The sequence below is a fragment of the Oncorhynchus keta genome, unplaced genomic scaffold, assembly GCF_023373465.1.
Source record: "Oncorhynchus keta strain PuntledgeMale-10-30-2019 unplaced genomic scaffold, Oket_V2 Un_contig_30242_pilon_pilon, whole genome shotgun sequence".
Taxonomy (NCBI): Eukaryota; Metazoa; Chordata; class Actinopteri; order Salmoniformes; family Salmonidae; genus Oncorhynchus; species Oncorhynchus keta.
The window spans coordinates 8971-19183 of NW_026286963.1; positions in this window are offsets into that span (position 1 = coordinate 8971).

The following is a 10213-nucleotide window of genomic DNA, read 5'->3' on the forward strand; positions in this document are numbered from 1 at the left end:
CTCATAGTGTCTCCTGTTACTGTCCTCCCTTCCACTGACTGTTATGTTCAGCTCATAGTGTCTCCTGTTACTGTCCTCCTCCCTTCCACTGACTGTTATGTTCAGCTCATAGTGTCTCCTGTTACTGTCCTCCCTTCCACTGACTGTTATGTTCAGCTCATAGTGTCTCCTGTTACTGTCCTCCCTTCCACTGACTGTTATGTTCAGCTCATAGTGTCTCCTGTTACTGTCCTCCCTTCCACTGACTGTTATGTTCAGCTCATAGTGTCTCCTGTTACTGTCCTCCCTTCCACTGACTGTTATGTTCAGCTCATAGTGTCTCCTGTTACTGTCCTCCTTCCACTGACTGTTATGTTCAGCTCATAGTGTCTCCTGTTACTGTCCTCCCTTCCACTGACTGTTATGTTCAGCTCATAGTGTCTCCTGTTACTGTCCTCCCTTCCACTGACTGTTATGTTCAGCTCATAGTGTCTCCTGTTACTGTCCTCCCTTCCACTGACTGTTATGTTCAGCTCATAGTGTCTCCTGTTACTGTCCTCCCTTCCACTGACTGTTATGTTCAGCTCATAGTGTCTCCTGTTACTGTCCTCTCTTCCACTGACTGTTATGTTCAGCTCATAGTGTCTCCTGTTACTGTCCTCCCTTCCACTGACTGTTATGTTCAGCTCATAGTGTCTCCTGTTACTGTCCTCCCTTCTACTGACTGTTATGTTCAGCTCATAGTGTCTCCTGTTACTGTCCTCCTTCCACTGACTGTTATGTTCAGCTCATAGTGTCTCCTGTTACTGTCCTCCCTTCCACTGACTGTTATGTTCAGCTCATAGTGTCTCCTGTTACTGTCCTCCTTCCACTGACTGTTATGTTCAGCTCATAGTGTCTCCTGTTACTGTCCTCCCTTCCACTGACTGTTATGTTCAGCTCATAGTGTCTCCTGTTACTGTCCTCCCTTCCACTGACTGTTATGTTCAGCTCATAGTGTCTCCTGTTACTGTCCTCCCTTCCACTGACTGTTATGTTCAGCTCATAGTGTCTCCTGTTACTGTCCTCCCTTCCACTGACTGTTATGTTCAGCTCATAGTGTCTCCTGTTACTGTCCTCTCTTCCACTGACTGTTATGTTCAGCTCATAGTGTCTCCTGTTACTGTCCTCCCTTCCACTGACTGTTATGTTCAGCTCATAGTGTCTCCTGTTACTGTCCTCCCTTCCACTGACTGTTATGTTCAGCTCATAGTGTCTCCTGTTACTGTCCTCCCTTCCACTGACTGTTATGTTCAGCTCATAGTGTCTCCTGTTACTGTCCTCCCTTCCACTGACTGTTATGTTCAGCTCATAGTGTCTCCTGTTACTGTCCTCCCTTCCACTGACTGTTATGTTCAGCTCATAGTGTCTCCTGTTACTGTCCTCCCTTCCACTGACTGTTATGTTCAGCTCATAGTGTCTCCTGTTACTGTCCTCCCTTCCACTGACTGTTATGTTCAGCTCATAGTGTCTCCTGTTACTGTCCTCCCTTCCACTGACTGTTATGTTCAGCTCATAGTGTCTCCTGTTACTGTCCTCCCTTCCACTGACTGTTATGTTCAGCTCATAGTGTCTCCTGTTACTGTCCTCCCTTCTACTGACTGTTATGTTCAGCTCATAGTGTCTCCTGTTACTGTCCTCCCTTCCACTGACTGTTATGTTCAGCTCATAGTGTCTCCTGTTACTGTCCTCCCTTCCACTGACTGTTATGTTCAGCTCATAGTGTCTCCTGTTACTGTCCTCCCTTCCACTGACTGTTATGTTCAGCTCATAGTGTCTCCTGTTACTGTCCTCCCTTCCACTGGCTGTTATGTTCAGCTCATAGTGTCTCCTGTTACTGTCCTCCCTTCCACTGACTGTTATGTTCAGCTCATAGTGTCTCCTGTTACTGTCCTCCTTCCACTGACTGTTATGTTCAGCTCATAGTGTCTCCTGTTACTGTCCTCCCTTCCACTGACTGTTATGTTCAGCTCATAGTGTCTCCTGTTACTGTCCTCCCTTCCACTGACTGTTATGTTCAGCTCATAGTGTCTCCTGTTACTGTCCTCCCTTCCACTGACTGTTATGTTCAGCTCATAGTGTCTCCTGTTACTGTCCTCCCTTCCACTGACTGTTATGTTCAGCTCATAGTGTCTCCTGTTACTGTCCTCCTTCCACTGTCCTCCCTTCCACTGACTGTTATGTTCAGCTCATAGTGTCTCCTGTTACTGTCCTCCCTTCCACTGGCTGTTATGTTCAGCTCATAGTGTCTCCTGTTACTGTCCTCCCTTCCACTGACTGTTATGTTCAGCTCATAGTGTCTCCTGTTACTGTCCTCCTTCCACTGACTGTTATGTTCAGCTCATAGTGTCTCCTGTTACTGTCCTCCCTTCCACTGACTGTTATGTTCAGCTCATAGTGTCTCCTGTTACTGTCCTCCCTTCCACTGACTGTTATGTTCAGCTCATAGTGTCTCCTGTTACTGTCCTCCCTTCCACTGACTGTTATGTTCAGCTCATAGTGTCTCCTGTTACTGTCCTCCCTTCCACTGACTGTTATGTTCAGCTCATAGTGTCTCCTGTTACTGTCCTCCCTTCCACTGACTGTTATGTTCAGCTCATAGTGTCTCCTGTTACTGTCCTCCCTTCCACTGACTGTTATGTTCAGCTCATAGTGTCTCCTGTTACTGTCCTCCCTTCCACTGACTGTTATGTTCAGCTCATAGTGTCTCCTGTTACTGTCCTCCCTTCCACTGGCTGTTATGTTCAGCTCATAGTGTCTCCTGTTACTGTCCTCCCTTCTACTGGCTGTTATGTTCAGCTCATAGTGTCTCCTGTTACTGTCCTCTCTTCCACTGGCTGTTATGTTCAGCTCATAGTGTCTCCTGTTACTGTCCTCCCTTCACTGACTGTTATGTTCAGCTCATAGTGTCTCCTGTTACTGTCCTCCCTTCCACTGACTGTTATGTTCAGCTCATAGTGTCTCCTGTTACTGTCCTCCCTTCCACTACTGTTATGTTCAGCTCATAGTGTCTCCTGTTACTGTCCTCCCTTCCACTGACTGTTATGTTCAGCTCATAGTGTCTCCTGTTACTGTCCTCCCTTCCACTGACTGTTATGTTCAGCTCATAGTGTCTCCTGTTACTGTCCTCCCTTCCACTGACTGTTATGTTCAGCTCATAGTGTCTCCTGTTACTGTCCTCCCTTCCACTGACTGTTATGTTCAGCTCATAGTGTCTCCTGTTACTGTCCTCCCTTCCACTGACTGTTATGTTCAGCTCATAGTGTCTCCTGTTACTGTCCTCCCTTCCACTGGCTGTTATGTTCAGCTCATAGTGTCTCCTGTTACTGTCCTCCTTCCACTGGCTGTTATGTTCAGCTCATAGTGTCTCCTGTTACTGTCCTCCCTTCCACTGACTGTTATGTTCAGCTCATAGTGTCTCCTGTTACTGTCCTCCCTTCTACTGGCTGTTATGTTCAGCTCATAGTGTCTCCTGTTACTGTCCTCCCTTCCACTGACTGTTATGTTCAGCTCATAGTGTCTCCTGTTACTGTCCTCCCTTCCACTGGCTGTTATGTTCAGCTCATAGTGTCTCCTGTTACTGTCCTCCCTTCCACTGACTGTTATGTTCAGCTCATAGTGTCTCCTGTTACTGTCCTCCCTTCCACTGACTGTTATGTTCAGCTCATAGTGTCTCCTGTTACTGTCCTCCCTTCTACTGACTGTTATGTTCAGCTCATAGTGTCTCCTGTTACTGTCCTCCCTTCCACTGACTGTTATGTTCAGCTCATAGTGTCTCCTGTTACTGTCCTCCCTTCCACTGGCTGTTATGTTCAGCTCATAGTGTCTCCTGTTACTGTCCTCCCTTCCACTGACTGTTATGTTCAGCTCATAGTGTCTCCTGTTACTGTCCTCCCTTCCACTGACTGTTATGTTCAGCTCATAGTGTCTCCTGTTACTGTCCTCCCTTCCACTGACTGTTATGTTCAGCTCATAGTGTCTCCTGTTACTGTCCTCCCTTCCACTGGCTGTTATGTTCAGCTCATAGTGTCTCCTGTTACTGTCCTCCCTTCCACTGGCTGTTATGTTCAGCTCATAGTGTCTCCTGTTACTGTCCTCCCTTCCACTGGCTGTTATGTTCAGCTCATAGTGTCTCCTGTTATGTTCAGCTCATAGTGTCTCCTGTTACTGTCCTCCCTTCTACTGACTGTTATGTTCAGCTCATAGTGTCTCCTGTTACTGTCCTCCCTTCCACTGGCTGTTATGTTCAGCTCATAGTGTCTCCTGTTACTGTCCTCCCTTCCACTGACTGTTATGTTCAGCTCATAGTGTCTCCTGTTACTGTCCTCCCTTCCACTGACTGTTATGTTCAGCTCATAGTGTCTCCTGTTACTGTCCTCCCTTCCACTGACTGTTATGTTCAGCTCATAGTGTCTCCTGTTACTGTCCTCCCTTCCACTGACTGTTATGTTCAGCTCATAGTGTCTCCTGTTACTGTCCTCCCTTCCACTGGCTGTTATGTTCAGCTCATAGTGTCTCCTGTTACTGTCCTCCCTTCCACTGGCTGTTATGTTCAGCTCATAGTGTCTCCTGTTACTGTCCTCCCTTCCACTGACTGTTATGTTCAGCTCATAGTGTCTCCTGTTACTGTCCTCCCTTCCACTGGCTGTTATGTTCAGCTCATAGTGTCTCCTGTTACTGTCCTCCCTTCCACTGGCTGTTATGTTCAGCTCATAGTGTCTCCTGTTACTGTCCTCCCTTCCACTGGCTGTTATGTTCAGCTCATAGTGTCTCCTGTTACTGTCCTCCCTTCCACTGGCTGTTATGTTCAGCTCATAGTGTCTCCTGTTACTGTCCTCCCTTCCACTGACTGTTATGTTCAGCTCATAGTGTCTCCTGTTACTGTCCTCCTTCTACTGACTGTTATGTTCAGCTCATAGTGTCTCCTGTTACTGTCCTCCCTTCCACTGGCTGTTATGTTCAGCTCATAGTGTCTCCTGTTACTGTCCTCCTTCCACTGGCTGTTATGTTCAGCTCATAGTGTCTCCTGTTACTGTCCTCCCTTCCACTGGCTGTTATGTTCAGCTCATAGTGTCTCCTGTTACTGTCCTCCCTTCCACTGGCTGTTATGTTCAGCTCATAGTGTCTCCTGTTACTGTCCTCCCTTCCACTGGCTGTTATGTTCAGCTCATAGTGTCTCCTGTTACTGTCCTCCCTTCCACTGGCTGTTATGTTCAGCTCATAGTGTCTCCTGTTACTGTCCTCCTTCCTTCCACTGACTGTTATGTTCAGCTCATAGTGTCTCCTGTTACTGTCCTCCCTTCCACTGACTGTTATGTTCAGCTCATAGTGTCTCCTGCTACTGTCCTCTCTTCCACTGACTGTTATGTTCAGCTCATAGTGTCTCCTGTTACTGTCCTCCTTCCACTGACTGTTATGTTCAGCTCATAGTGTCTCCTGTTACTGTCCTCCCTTCCACTGGCTGTTATGTTCAGCTCATAGTGTCTCCTGTTACTGTCCTCCTTCCACTGACTGTTATGTTCAGCTCATAGTGTCTCCTGTTACTGTCCTCCTTCCACTGACTGTTATGTTCAGCTCATAGTGTCTCCTGTTACTGTCCTCTCTTCCACTGACTGTTATGTTCAGCTCATAGTGTCTCCTGCTACTGTCCTCCCTTCCACTGACTGTTATGTTCAGCTCATAGTGTCTCCTGCTACTGTCCTCCCTTCCACTGGCTGTTATGTTCAGCTCATAGTGTCTCCTGCTACTGTCCTCCCTTCCACTGACTGTTATGTTCAGCTCATAGTGTCTCCTGTTACTGTCCTCCCTTCCACTGGCTGTTATGTTCAGCTCATAGTGTCTCCTGTTACTGTCCTCCCTTCCACTGACTGTTATGTTCAGCTCATAGTGTCTCCTGTTACTGTCCTCCTTCCACTGACTGTTATGTTCAGCTCATAGTGTCTCCTGTTACTGTCCTCCCTTCCACTGACTGTTATGTTCAGCTCATAGTGTCTCCTGTTACTGTCCTCCCTTCCACTGACTGTTATGTTCAGCTCATAGTGTCTCCTGTTACTGTCCTCCCTTCCACTGACTGTTATGTTCAGCTCATAGTGTCTCCTGTTACTGTCCTCCCTTCCACTGACTGTTATGTTCAGCTCATAGTGTCTCCTGTTACTGTCCTCCCTTCCACTGGCTGTTATGTTCAGCTCATAGTGTCTCCTGTTACTGTCCTCCCTTCCACTGACTGTTATGTTCAGCTCATAGTGTCTCCTGTTACTGTCCTCCCTTCCACTGGCTGTTATGTTCAGCTCATAGTGTCTCCTGTTACTGTCCTCCCTTCCACTGACTGTTATGTTCAGCTCATAGTGTCTCCTGTTACTGTCCTCCCTTCCACTGACTGTTATGTTCAGCTCATAGTGTCTCCTGTTACTGTCCTCCCTTCCACTGGCTGTTATGTTCAGCTCATAGTGTCTCCTGTTACTGTCCTCCCTTCCACTGGCTGTTATGTTCAGCTCATAGTGTCTCCTGTTACTGTCCTCCCTTCCACTGACTGTTATGTTCAGCTCATAGTGTCTCCTGTTACTGTCCTCCCTTCCACTGACTGTTATGTTCAGCTCATAGTGTCTCCTGTTACTGTCCTCCCTTCCACTGGCTGTTATGTTCAGCTCATAGTGTCTCCTGTTACTGTCCTCCCTTCCACTGACTGTTATGTTCAGCTCATAGTGTCTCCTGTTACTGTCCTCCCTTCCACTGACTGTTATGTTCAGCTCATAGTGTCTCCTGTTACTGTCCTCCCTTCCACTGGCTGTTATGTTCAGCTCATAGTGTCTCCTGTTACTGTCCTCCCTTCCACTGGCTGTTATGTTCAGCTCATAGTGTCTCCTGTTACTGTCCTCCCTTCCACTGGCTGTTATGTTCAGCTCATAGTGTCTCCTGCTACTGTCCTCCCTTCCACTGACTGTTATGTTCAGCTCATAGTGTCTCCTGTTATGTTCAGCTCATAGTGTCTCCTGCTACTGTCCTCCCTTCCACTGACTGTTATGTTCAGCTCATAGTGTCTCCTGCTACTGTCCTCCCTTCCACTGGCTGTTATGTTCAGCTCATAGTGTCTCCTGCTACTGTCCTCCCTTCCACTGGCTGTTATGTTCAGCTCATAGTGTCTCCTGCTACTGTCCTCCCTTCCACTGCTGTTATGTTCAGCTCATAGTGTCTCCTGCTACTGTCCTCCCTTCCACTGGCTGTTATGTTCAGCTCATAGTGTCTCCTGCTACTGTCCTCCCTTCCACTGACTGTTATGTTCAGCTCATAGTGTCTCCTGCTACTGTCCTCCCTTCCACTGGCTGTTATGTTCAGCTCATAGTGTCTCCTGTTACTGTCCTCCCTTCCACTGACTGTTATGTTCAGCTCATAGTGTCTCCTGTTACTGTCCTCCCTTCCACTGACTGTTATGTTCAGCTCATAGTGTCTCCTGTTACTGTCCTCCCTTCCACTGACTGTTATGTTCAGCTCATAGTGTCTCCTGTTACTGTCCTCCCTTCCACTGACTGTTATGTTCAGCTCATAGTGTCTCCTGTTACTGTCCTCCCTTCCACTGGCTGTTATGTTCAGCTCATAGTGTCTCCTGCTACTGTCCTCCCTTCCACTGACTGTTATGTTCAGCTCATAGTGTCTCCTGTTACTGTCCTCCCTTCCACTGACTGTTATGTTCAGCTCATAGTGTCTCCTGTTACTGTCCTCCCTTCCACTGGCTGTTATGTTCAGCTCATAGTGTCTCCTGTTACTGTCCTCCCTTCCACTGACTGTTATGTTCAGCTCATAGTGTCTCCTGTTACTGTCCTCCTCTCACTTCCACTGACTGTTATGTTCAGCTCATAGTGTCTCCTGTTACTGTCCTCCCCTTCCTACTGACTGTTATGTTCAGCTCATAGTGTCTCCTGTTACTGTCCTCCCTTCACTGACTGTTATGTTCAGCTCATAGTGTCTCCTGTTACTGTCCTCCTTCTACTGGCTGTTATGTTCAGCTCATAGTGTCTCCTGTTACTGTCCTCTCTTCCACTGACTGTTATGTTCAGCTCATAGTGTCTCCTGTTACTGTCCTCCCTTCCACTGACTGTTATGTTCAGCTCATAGTGTCTCCTGTTACTGTCCTCCCTTCTACTGACTGTTATGTTCAGCTCATAGTGTCTCCTGTTACTGTCCTCCCTTCCACTGACTGTTATGTTCAGCTCATAGTGTCTCCTGCTACTGTCCTCCCTTCTACTGACTGTTATGTTCAGCTCATAGTGTCTCCTGTTACTGTCCTCCCTTCCACTGACTGTTATGTTCAGCTCATAGTGTCTCCTGCTACTGTCCTCCCTTCCACTGACTGTTATGTTCAGCTCATAGTGTCTCCTGTTACTGTCCTCCCTTCTACTGACTGTTATGTTCAGCTCATAGTGTCTCCTGTTACTGTCCTCCCTTCCACTGGCTGTTATGTTCAGCTCATAGTGTCTCCTGTTATGTTCAGCTCATAGTGTCTCCTGTTACTGTCCTCCCTTCCACTGGCTGTTATGTTCAGCTCATAACTGTTTCTTTGTCTTTCTGTTGTCTGGTGGTCAAACCAAGAGTGTTAAAACAGTTTGATTCTGGAGAACCCTTCCCCTTCTCTCTTCCTCCCTCTCCAGTTAATGTCACCTATCCCAGCTCTTACCAACACCTACCCATGAGCCTCTTCTCTTTCCATTTACTGTAACCAGCATCCTCTTCCACTGAGCACCAACCGACACCGGACGTATATGGACGTTGAAGAGTAGTTGAAATTTGGTCAGACCAGCCTGACCTTAATTTCAACGTCCACAGGTGGACTGGACTGGACCAAATCTGAACCTATTAAAGAATTCTGTTTGGATTGTACAGTCCAATACAAAATAATAGTGGAGTACAGTAATGAAAAGTAGAGTACTCTACTGTATTGCACTCTACTGTACTGTATTGTACTCTACTGTACTGTATTGTACTCTACTGTACTGTATTGTACTCTACTGTAGTGCACTCTACTGTACTGTATTGTACTCTACTGTATTGTACTGTATTGTACTGTATTGTACTCTACTGTAGTGCACTCTACTGTACTGTATTGTACTGTATTGTACTCTACTGTAGTGCACTCTACTGTACTGTATTGTACTCTACTGTAGTGCACTCTACTGTATTGTACTCTACTGTAGTGCACTCTACTGTACTGTATTCTACTGTATTGTACTGAACTGAACTCTACTTTACTGAACTGAAATCTACTTTACTGTACTGTATTGTACTCTACTGTACTGAACTGTACTGAACTGAACTGTACTGAACTGTACTGTATTCTACTTTGCTGTACTCTACTGAACTCTACTGTACTGAACTGTACTGTACTCTACTGAACTCTACTCTACTCAACTGTACTTTACTGAACTGTACTTTACTGTACTGTACTGTACTGAACTCTACTGTACTGATCTCTACTGTACTGTACTGTACTGGACTGAACTCAACTCTACTTTACAGAACTCTACTTTACTGAACTCTACTTTACTGAACTCTACTTTACTGTATTGTACTATACTGTATTGTACTATACTGTACTATACTGTACTGAACTCTACTGCATTGTACTTTACTTTACTGAACTCTACTGAACTGTACTGTATTCTACTCTACTGTACCAAACTCTACTGAACTGTACTGAACTCTACTGTATTGAATGACATCCATAATTATGCAGTTTCTGTGTAGTATAGGGGACCATGATGTAATTCCGTTACCGTGTGTAAATCCACTTCACTTACTGTAGTTCAATAACCAACTCAAGGTGTGATGTTGTAGCTGACCCCATTCTTTCTGCAGACATCTTTGAATGTTAATTCTGAGCAGGTATTTAAAAGTTTTTGGGAAACGTGGTCGCATAAAAGAGATGTATAGTCTGTCCTTCTTTATAGAAAGAGGGGGAGAGAATATACAAACACAAACTGGTCCAAAGACCAACAGAGTCCAAGACTATGATATCTGGAGCAGGACAGCTGATATGAATGAGGTGTGTGTGTGTGTGTGTAGAACGTAGGCCTGTGTGTGTAGAACGTAGGCCTGTGTGTGTGTAGAGCGTAGGCCTGTGTGTGTGTGTAGAGCGTAGGCCTGTGTGTGTGTGTGTGTAGAGCGTAGGCCTGTGTGTGTGTGTGTGTGTGTGTGTAGGTGTGTG